At 38.0% G+C, this 11,005-nt stretch overlaps 1 long non-coding RNA gene across 1 annotated transcript; it reads right to left on the reverse strand.

Moving 5' to 3' along the window:
• Nucleotides 1-8,228: 8,228 nt before the first annotated feature.
• On the reverse strand, nucleotides 8,229-9,875 carry LOC122001508. Its single transcript, XR_006117394.1, has 2 exons — nucleotides 8,826-9,875; nucleotides 8,229-8,479 (listed from the first exon to the last, which is right to left on the reverse strand). It is a non-coding gene; the product is annotated as an uncharacterized LOC122001508 (long non-coding RNA).
• Between the last annotated feature and the right edge of the window lie 1,130 nt (nucleotides 9,876-11,005).

Consider the following 11,005-nt stretch of genomic DNA (forward strand, 5'->3'; position numbering starts at 1 on the left):
AGAAAATATACTCGATTCTAATGTAAAGTGCTGAATTTAAGAGGAATTATACTCATTTTTAGACCTTTTGTACCTAAAAAATCTGAGGGCAATTATGTCACAATATTTGCATGAGGGAGTTGAAGCAAATAAAAATTTGTATGCAGGGAGTGGAAACAAAGTTTTTTATGAGTGGAGATTACATGCAAAATTCAAGTTGTGATTGGGGATTTTTCTCTACTTTACTCTTTTCTTTTTGCATTCTCTTACTTGTTTTCATTATGCATTTTTTTTCTGCAATTTAAATTCTGCATTTTATTTTTGTTACTTCTACATGTCTATCTTGTTTTGGCTATAATCATTTAGATGGACATGTTTAAACTGATTACTAGATTGAAAGCTCTATTCCAAAAGTTTGACCAAATGTTTGTTGTGAACTCTAATACTCTTTTTTGTGAATTCTGTTGTGCAACTGGTCATATATTTGATAATTGTCCAATATTGCTTGACCGTCCATATAGAATGCATGTAGAAAGAAGGGGTGTTTTCTTTAACTTTAATCAAAGGTCAGAGCAAAATTTTTTTAAAGTTTGCAATGAAATAGGTCATTCAATTGAGAGTTGTTACAAGTTATTCAATTTGGGAAGATCAATTGATGAACTTGATAGAAAAATAGATGAAATGACTTCATTAAATTCACACACATATGACTTTGACTCGAATGCCCCCCAATTTTCATCATTTATGGATAGAATGTTGAAAGGTTTAGAGGAGGTTCTAGCTATTCAAGCTGAATCACGCAAGGGCATTAAGAAAATACATGCTACACTTGATAATATAGACTTAATAAATAATAGAAAATTAGCTAATCTTTTAGTTTTGAAAGAGTCTTTAATGAGAAAATACTGTGATGAGCTTGAGGATCATGAATCTGAGACTTTGATAAAGGAGTGCACTACTTTAATTCCATTACCTCCTAATGTCAAAGATTTAGAAGAGCCTTCCCTTCCTACATCTGAACCAATTTATAGTCATGTTGTGGAGGGATGTGTAGGGATGACCCAAGAATCACTCCCCATAGTCACACAACCATTAGTCACTTTGGATGATGTAGGACATGAACTAGTTGATGTTGAGAGTATAGGGACTTATGCAATTGAAGCTAAGTCTCAAGAATCACCTCTTTTAGAAAGACCACCACTTGAGCCACAACCTTCCTTATCTAAATGTCAAACCATGCTCAATGATTTTCTTACATTAGTGATTGGTAAAAGTCAAATTTCAATTCATTTTTCTATTGTTACTAATCAATTCTTTTTTGAGCATGATGGTGGCAGGGCATATGTTGCACAGGAGTCACAAGGTAAAGATAGTGTTGAATCTTTGAAGGAGAGCTTATTTGTTGAAAAACTGAGAACCCTTGGTAAGAAGGTTCTAAAATATTTTACCCCTCCAAGAGCGAGATTTAGATGAATCCAATGAGGTGGTCGAGCTAATAACCTTAAACAAGTACTTCTTGGGAGGCAACCCAAGTTCATTTTCCTTGTTTTCTTTTATGTCTTTAGTTCTTTCTAGTTTCTTTTTACTTCATTGATAATAAATCATACCCTCTACTTAATTTTTCTTATCTATCTTATTTTTTTGTAGAATTCAAAGTTGTGGAGGGATGTGAGCATTGGATAGAGGAGTATTTTTAAAACATGAATGTCAACTATTTGGAGCTTATCACTTGGTAACTTCTCTTATTTTAAATCTCCTCCACATTGTTTTTAGTTTTCATTGAGACAATGAAAAGTTTAAGTCTGGGGGGAATGCATTAGATGCATTTAGTTTAGTTTTTCTTTTTGTATAATAAAATTTGCTAGTTGCATCATTCATCATATCATGATTGTTTGTTCCTTATTGCAAAATACTAGCACATTTATTCTAGATTTTATGTGGTTTATTGATTACTTATGGTGCTAGTATGTTTAGTGATATATCTTTTTCTATCTATGATAGCATGAAGTGAGCAATGTTTTACTATAAGAGTTTAAGTATTGACCTTGTTTTAGGATCTCTTACACTTTACCTAGTTTTGATGGTAGAAAACTCTGAAAATAGTCATGATTCATAGAACTTGTTTAGTACTAGTGTTTTCATGATGATTTCTCAAACTACATTTTAGTTACTGGATGAGACTTGAATCATGAAAGTTCATTTGAAAAAATTAAAATATCCCAACATTTGTGCTTATGTATATCAGTGTCTAAGTGTTGCACCTTGCAATCACTTAGGAAAAATGGAAAAAAAAAAGTTGAAAAGGAAAAAAGTGAAATGAAAAAAAAATGTTGAATAAGGGATATAAAAAATAGTTGTCGTGAGTGGAAACTTGCAAGTTACCCCTTTGAGACCGAGTTAGGTTACTAGGGAAATAACTGCTATGTTTCTCTTGATATCGAGCACGCCTTTGAGACTTTGGGTAGATTGAGAAGGATGAACCAAGCGTGAGGCAGGTAAGTGTCTATCGCCGGAAGCATAAGGAAAATAATTCTATGACGACTTGACTAGACTTAGGGATTGAAACTTGATAAACATAGACCACTTTCACACTGAGCATGGAGAACGACTATTTAGGTCATACTGAAATTACTTTTGTATCTTGGTCATCAATGAAATCATTTGATAGGATTAGATTGACTTGCTAGAGATTATGATGCACTATTTAACCACATGAATCTAGATTGCGGGTTTTGCTTGAGGACAAGCAAAGGTTTAAGTCTGGGGGTGTGATGTGCATAGGTTATATACACTTTTATGCATGTCTTGACGCACATCTACTTGTATTTCATTAGCATAATCTATGTTTATTCCACCCTATTTCATTGTAATGTCATACTTCCATTATATTTTGTTCGGAGATATACTCTTTGCTTGTTTTGATGGACAGGACGCTATTTGGAGCGAAAATGGAGCAAAAATACACATGGGAGCAACTTCGGAAGAAATCCAGCCTGGGCCATGTATGCCACACAACTGTGTGGCCATTGGTATATTTTGGGTGTGTCAAATGGCACGGCCATGATAGCATCAGATGTGAAGAAGGCCACGACTGTGTGACTCACACAGCCGTGCCAAGCTCCCCGTGGCCAGGCAGCACACGGCCGTGCCAAGTTTCCAGAGCAGAGGAAGGCCACGACCGTGTGAAATCACACGGCCGTGTGACTTGGGCAGAGACGAAGAAGGTCATGGCCGTGTAATCCACATGGCCGTGTGACTCAACCCGGGAGGGAGCCGTGTGAGGTCGTGTGGATTCCACACGGCCGTGTGACGAAGAACACGGGCCGTGCCACGCCAAAAATAGAGCTGTGCTGAATTCTGGCAGATTGCAGACCGTTTGTAAAACGGCCATAACTTTGTGTTTCGTTGGAGTTTCGGGCTGTTCTTTATACCAAAACGTAGCTGACTTCAAGATCTACAACTTTTCTTCAGGTCCAATAGAGAGAGAGACTTATCTGCCCATGCTAAATGGCACGGCCGTGCCTCCCAACCGCGGGTTCAACTGGACCTCCGCCCAGACTGCAGACCAAACTTTGAACCGCTATAATTTTCGGTTCGGTTGGAGCCAAGGCTCGATCCAAGTATCAGATTGAAGATAATTTCAAGAGATACAACTTTGGTTCAGGGTGAATCACGAGAAAACCTAGTCTAGTAGGTGAAAACTCTGGTTAACCGGACCCCTATTTTCCTGGTTTTCCTGGGTAGTTTGGAGGAGGTATAAAAGGGTCAAGATCCTCATTCTTTCACTCATTTTGGGTTTGGGACTTCGTCCCTCTCCTTGGGGAAGGGTTCTCCCCTTAGGGGGAAACCCTAGAGTTTCATTCGCCTCCATCCCTTGGCAATCCATCCATCTTCGAAGCAAGGAGACATCCCCAAGACATCGGAATCATCGGCAAACATCTCTTCTTCCCCTTCTTCTCAAATCTAAGGTTATAAATATGCTTTTCTCTATATTTTGGGGTTGTTTTTCCTTAGCAATGGAGTAGATCTCTAGATCTATGATATAGAAAGTATTTGTGATGTGATGGTGATGTAAAACTATATAGATTTGCCATGTTTTCTATTCAATGACTTGTTGATGCCTTGTTCATGTTTGATGTAATGTGTGTGTGAATCTTGTTTTTATCTTTTGCATGTTTTATTAAATGGTTGTGTAGAATTGTTAATCTCATAGGGGGGAATACCCTAGATCGATTATCCGAGGGACGTACGTGACAGACATGCTCGTGTAAGGACGATTTAGGGTATCACCTTGGAAGGAGAAGCGAATCTCCACAAGGAAGTAGGGGATCGGACATAATCACTATTTCTATTTCTATTTCTATGTTATTATGTGTTAGTGTGTTTCTATGTTGATTATCCGAGGGGCGCACGTGATAGGTAAGCCCATGTAAGGACAACATAGGAATCATTCCCATTTAGTAGCATAGGACATGGAGTAGGAGATCATGGCGTCTTATCCACTGCAGGGGAGAGTCGGTAATGAATTTAACTTCCTACAAGAGCATGAACATAGAGGATAGGAACTAAGCAATCTATATAACATCACCTAGCATTACAAGGAAACCAAAATCATATAATCCATCATCCACCATCCTCTAAGCTTAATCCCTCTTAAGATCCATTCTCTCTCTTTTCTCTTCTCTTTCTCTTACTCTCTTTTCTCACAAATCTTAGGTTTGTCTAGATAATTCGTTGTGCGAAGTTGACTAGTGCTTAATCAATAGTCCCTGTGGATACGATATCTTTTATTATTATTGACGATGTAACCGTACACTTGCGGTACGTAACACTATCCTCGAATAACTTATTACTTCTAGAACAACAAGGGAAATTGAACATGCGTACAAACTGAGCTGGCCAATTACAAGGCAAGTGAAGCTGAACGCCTAGAAGTTGAAAGGAGAGCATATCTAGATTCAACCGGATTTAAAAGGAACTTAGCTAAGTTACTTTTAGGCACACTCAATCATGCGACTGAAGGAATTGTTCAACAACTATGGGAAGATGATTATCTATCAACAGAATCCTCTAGAGAATTTATAGACCAACATCGATTTCTTTACGAGCTTCCGATAAATTTTTAAGTAAATTTGACTGATATTTTCCATGTTATGTTCCCTAGCATATAAACGTACGTAATTATTCGAAGGAACAAAAGTTAACTACTAAGATATTCTAAAATATTAATTTAGGTTGTGTCAAGATATGCCTTAAATAAGTTTAAATGACACATGTTTTTCTTGAAGATCTCCAGAACCACTCGTACTTCTCATACAATAAACTCTTTTGTGTGTTCTCTATATAATATATATTGATCAGCATAATAAGCCAAGCAAGGTACTGAATGATTTTTCATAATGCATTTTCGAGCTGGATGACTTAACCACGCCGAGTAGAATAATCAGGTCAGATAATGCAATGAAGTTATTATAGAAAGCTTTCACAATTGATTTGCAAGGTTGAATAATGAGTTGCGCGAGAACTTAATGTCGAGCATAATAATCAGGTCGGATAATGCAATGAAATTCTTATAATTGAAATCCATTTAGAATATACGCTCGCTTATAACCTAGCTAATGGCTCAGGAACTTGCGATATAAGGACTAATAATTTTCCTCCTTGCTTGCCATACCAAATTATAATATCAAGTGAGATACTAATACCGAACAAAAATTCAAGGCCAGACGATTCGGGAGTTTTAGGACCCGTCCGGTCTTTGAGCCGAGGGTTATAATCTCTGGATTTATCTGAGTTGTGAGCGCATGGTTGCTTGTAACTCGATCGAACGGTTTAGGAATTTATCATAACCTAGTCTTTAAGCCGCTCTGGATTTATTTGAGCCCCAAGTGCATGCTCGTTTATAACTCGATCGAATGGTTCGGGAGTTTATCATAACCCGATCTTTAAGCTGCTCTGGATTTATCTGAGCCGTGAGAGCACACTTGCTTATAAATCAACTGAACGGTTTGGGGGTTTATCATAACCCGGTCTTTAAGCTGCTTTGGATTTATCTGAGCTGCGAGCACATGCTCGCTTATAACCCAACAGAACGATTCAAGAGTTTATCATAACTCGATCTTTAAGCCGCTCTGGATTTATCTGAGCCGCGAGCGTATACTCGCGTATAACCTGACTGAACTGTTCGAGAGTTTATCATAACCTGGTCTTTAAGCCGCTTTGGATTTATCTGAGCTGCGAAAGCATGCTCGCTTATAACCTGACCGAACGGATTGAGAGTTTATCATAACCTGGTCTTTAAGCCGCTCTGAATTTATCTGAGTCGCGAGAGCATGTCGCTTATAACCCGACTGAACGCTCGGGAGTCTAGGACTCGCTCGGTCTTTAAGCCACACTAGATTTATCTAAACCATGAGCGCATGCTCGCTTACAACCCGACTAAACAGTTCGAGAGTTTGGGACTTGCTCAGTCTTTAAGCTGCACTGGATTTATCTAAGCCGCGAGAGCATGCTTGCTTATAACCTAACCGAACGGTTCGGGAGTTTATCATAACCTGGTCTTTAAACCACTCTGGATTTATCTGAGCCATGAGAGCATGCTTGCTTATAATCCGATCGAACGGTTTGGGAGTCTAGGACTTGCTTGGTCTTTAAGCCGAGGGCTATAATTTATAACTTATAATAATCTTCGGATAAGTTCGCCTACATTCTCATTAATTGTAAGAAATTTTACTTAATACATGAGTAAATAATAAGCGTTCTTGTCAAGCCTGGTATGGTTGTAAATGATCTTCACTTTAGGGCCGGTCTAATCTTTTACCCGTTGTATCTTTAAGGTAGTAAGAACCCGAGGTGAGCTTTTGTAGCACTCTATAGGGTCCTCCCCACTGTGGCTCTAGCTTGTTTACGTCCCTGACCGGCTTGACCTGCTTCCAAACTAGATCATCGACCTGAAAAAACTGAGGGATAATTATTCTATTATAATTTTGTCTCATCCTTTGCAGGTACACCATTAACTGAGTTATCTCTTTGTCTCTGACTTCCTCTATCAGATCGAGCTCCATTAAGCGCTGGTTGGTATTATCTTCATCATACAACTGTCTCGATCAGATTCCACACCCACTTCGACCGAGACCACTACTTCACCTTTATAAACTAGGTGAAAAGGAGTGATACCTATCACCTCTTGAGGGGGCATACAATATGCCTATAGTACATTGGGGAGTTCATCTTCTTAACTTCCTCTGACATGATTTAATTTGGTCTTAAGACCTTTGATAATCTCCCTGTTGGTTACTTCTGCTTGGCCATTACTCTAAGGGTACGCCACAGATATAAAAGCCTGCGCGATGCCATAACTTGAATGCAATTCTCTAATTTTCTTGCCCTCGAATTGTCTTCCATTATCTGAAACTAATTTATGTGGAATCTTAAATCTGCAAATAATATGTTGCCATAAGAATTTGATAACCATTTATTCGATTATCCTGGCTAATGGCTCAACCTCTACCCATTTAGAGAAATAATCTACCGCTACTAGTAGAAATTTTCTCTAAGCAGGTGCCAAGGGGAATGACCTACTATATCCATGCCCCACTGATCGAATGGACAAGAAATAATAAAATTTTTAAAACTCAAGATGATGAGATGATGATAATATGTTAAACAATCAGTTTTTACTGGTATAGGAATTCATTGACAATAGTCAAAACTCAACCAACCAATAAGAGAAGATTGGTCAAACATCCACTTTGACCTTGATGCATTTCTTATAAAATATATTGTATGCCCTTTGACCATATGCACTTGAGCAAGGGACATGAACAAACCTGTTTATAAAGCTGACCACCAATTAAAATGAACCTACCTGCTCACTTCTTAATCATACGCGCCTGCTCCCCTCAACTAGTAAACTGTCTTACTGTAAAAATAATATAATTGAAATTCTCCAATCACTCTGTAGCAGTCTGCCTGTCTTTCAATGTAGGCTACTAATAGTGTCTACTCGACGATCTGTTTATATTCTAGGAAATGATGACGGAAGCTAGTTTGGCTAAGTCATCGCTATTTAATTTTCTGCTCGAAGAACCTTCTGGATAACTATCTCTTGGAACTCCGTTTCAAGCTTCTCAAATGTTTCCACATAGAGTTTGAGCCACTCATTATTAATTTTAGAATTATCAATAGTTGCTGTGAAACGAACCTTACTTCTTACCTAAGACCCCAACATTCTCACACCGCAATCACAATTGACTCAAAAGAGCAGAACTGCCTCCCTTATAAACCTTAAACTCAACATATACATTTTTAATTGAAAATTCATAAGACTCAAACAAATCAAGTATATAGTCTCCAACTCATTTCAACATAACAAATCTATAAATAAACTTATTAACATGCTCCTAGGGGCTCTCGGATGATATGCTATGCATCTCAACCCATCTTCTCGGCTACTCCGCTTCCATGTCTCCAGTCATACCCTTCGTGACATCTTCCTCACCTGTATTATTAATGTTGTGAGTTCATCAACCCAGCAAGCATATTCCATTAATAAGTGAATGACATCAACTAAGTAAGAACATGGATTTTCATATACATAATGAATGACGTGTACAGAAAAATAAGAATAGTAACTAAGAAATAAGAAACGTGGATTTTCATATACATAATGAAAACATAAACATTCCCTTGATATGAAATTAAATTTAAAGAGCAGCAAGCCAAAACTTTCATACACCTAAGAGTATACCTAAACATTATCTATTAGGAATAAACATGGTGCAAGTATGGTGACCATCAATAGAGCACATTTACTTGGTCCATAATTCTTGTGTCGCTTGAGGTACCTCTTAAAGAATTTATATCCATCTAGTCGATGCCATTGTACATAGCGCATTCAGTTGGATTTGGAAGAGTCCTCCTTGGAGCTCATTCCGGAGTACCCCTCTTGTACCGTCACCGAAATACATGACCCAATCATATCATACCTTGCAAGAAAACATACATTCAAACAGTGCAAATACCTTCTGGACATATGAAAAAAAAACATTAAGAGTGTAGCTTCGTAAATCAACTAAGTTTCTATTCTACCAACTTTAATCTAAATAACTTGAGTTAGCAGAAGGAAAATCACTGCATCACATGAAAACAATTGCCCTCTAGATTCTTCCCCAACAATCTCAAGAATCACGTACACCACATATATAAGGCATCTCCTCTAGTTTGGCCAACCACCAAAGCTGACGCACCAAACAAGAACCCACACACCCACTCAAAGCGTTCACCTCCATTCTACCTATAATCCGAGCTCACACAAGGAGCAAAACACAACACCTCAAACAACACCGCCTAACTTGTCCAGAAATCCCATAACTTCCTAATCACAATTGCTCGAGGAGGGGGAAAACATTACAACATCGATACGAAACCCTCCACACCCAAACTGATAAAAAATCAAAGAAAACCATCCTCACGAAAATAGTGCAAGGAAAATCCCAAAACGAAACCAGTTTACAATCCCTCTGATTTGTTTTGTTGAACATAACCACACAAAAAGGCAATGAAATCGTGGAAATCAGTCATTCGCACTCAAATCTACTTCTGAAGAGAAGGGAAAAGAAAAGGGAAGAAGCTCGAAACCTCCATCTTGCCGTACTAGGTACAGCCTCTACTTTATCTTCAATCCTACCGAAAATGCACACATTCTACACATACTAGAGGAATCTACTTGCCTCTTTCTTTTCTTGGTGTCGCTGTTGGGTGCATAGGAGGAAGCACCGGCTGGCTCCGGTTTGCTCCGGCAAAGGGCGGCGTCGAATCGCTGGCGACGAGGCGGCATAGCATCGCAGAGGTGAGGCAGAGAGGAATCGGGAAGGGTGAGCGCCGAGAAGAGTTTTAGGGTTAAATAAAAAGGCTTATGTTTTAATATTATACATAGGTTCTTTTACCCCCATCAAAGGATACGGGACTTCTGAGCTGACCATCACGTACGTTTCCTAATTTATCTTGATAACCAATGGGAAATTTCTATGGGATCGGACCGGTCACCCCAAAAATAATTAATGAGGTTAACTGAGATTATCATTTTTTTTACCCAATCAAACCCCAATTTAATTAGGTGCCCAAACAGATGTTTATCATGTGTAATAGATCTATCATGTTATATATCTTATAACATGTCGTATGAATTCATTTAAAATTTTAAAAATTCTTAAAAATTTCTAGAAAATTTTTATGAGTTAATTTCTTAATTAACATCTTTTATTTTATTTTAACCAGGTTCGGGGACTTTACATGTAGTGTGGCTAGTTGGGAGTCGAAATAAATTAAAACTCGGGTGGCGCCCACATACCTAACGGCTTGTAGGCCAACTTTCAATGCTTCGTATTCAGCCTCATTATTGGTGGCCCAATAATTCAACCAAATGGATAGTTGCATTCTATCTTCTTGAGGGGATATCATAAGAATACCTATTCTATTGTCCTGTCGTGTGGATGATCCATCTACATATATTTTCTAAGATAACGTTTGGTTCTCTCCTAGGAATTGGAATGGAAATGGGCATCATAGTATTGTGGAATATGAATGGGTATGAGCTTGGGTATCATTTCTAAAAGTAATGTTTGGTTAGTTGGATATTTTCAATTGGAACGAATTTAAATTTCTTTTTTTACCCTTAGAGGAACATAAGAGAAAAAATTAGATGAAAGATAAAGTTGAATGTAAGAGAAATATATGATGAGAGAGAAAGTGTGATGGGAAAAAATGAAGAGAGGGAAATTGTGATGAGAGAAAATGAGGAGAGAGAGCGTAATAGGAGAGATTGAGAAGAGAAAAAGAATGATGAGAGAGAAAGTATGTTGAGAGAGAAAGAGTGATGGGAAAAAATGAAGAGAGAGAAAGAGTGATGAGAGAAAATGAGAGATTGAGGAGAGAAAGTATTATGAGAAAATATGATGAGAGAGAAAGTGTGATGGGAAAAAATGAAGAAAGGGAAAGTGTGATGAGAGAAAGTGAGGAGAGAAAG

Source organism: Zingiber officinale, chromosome 7A (assembly GCF_018446385.1).
Source record: "Zingiber officinale cultivar Zhangliang chromosome 7A, Zo_v1.1, whole genome shotgun sequence".
In the NCBI taxonomy this organism is placed as follows: Eukaryota; Viridiplantae; Streptophyta; class Magnoliopsida; order Zingiberales; family Zingiberaceae; genus Zingiber; species Zingiber officinale.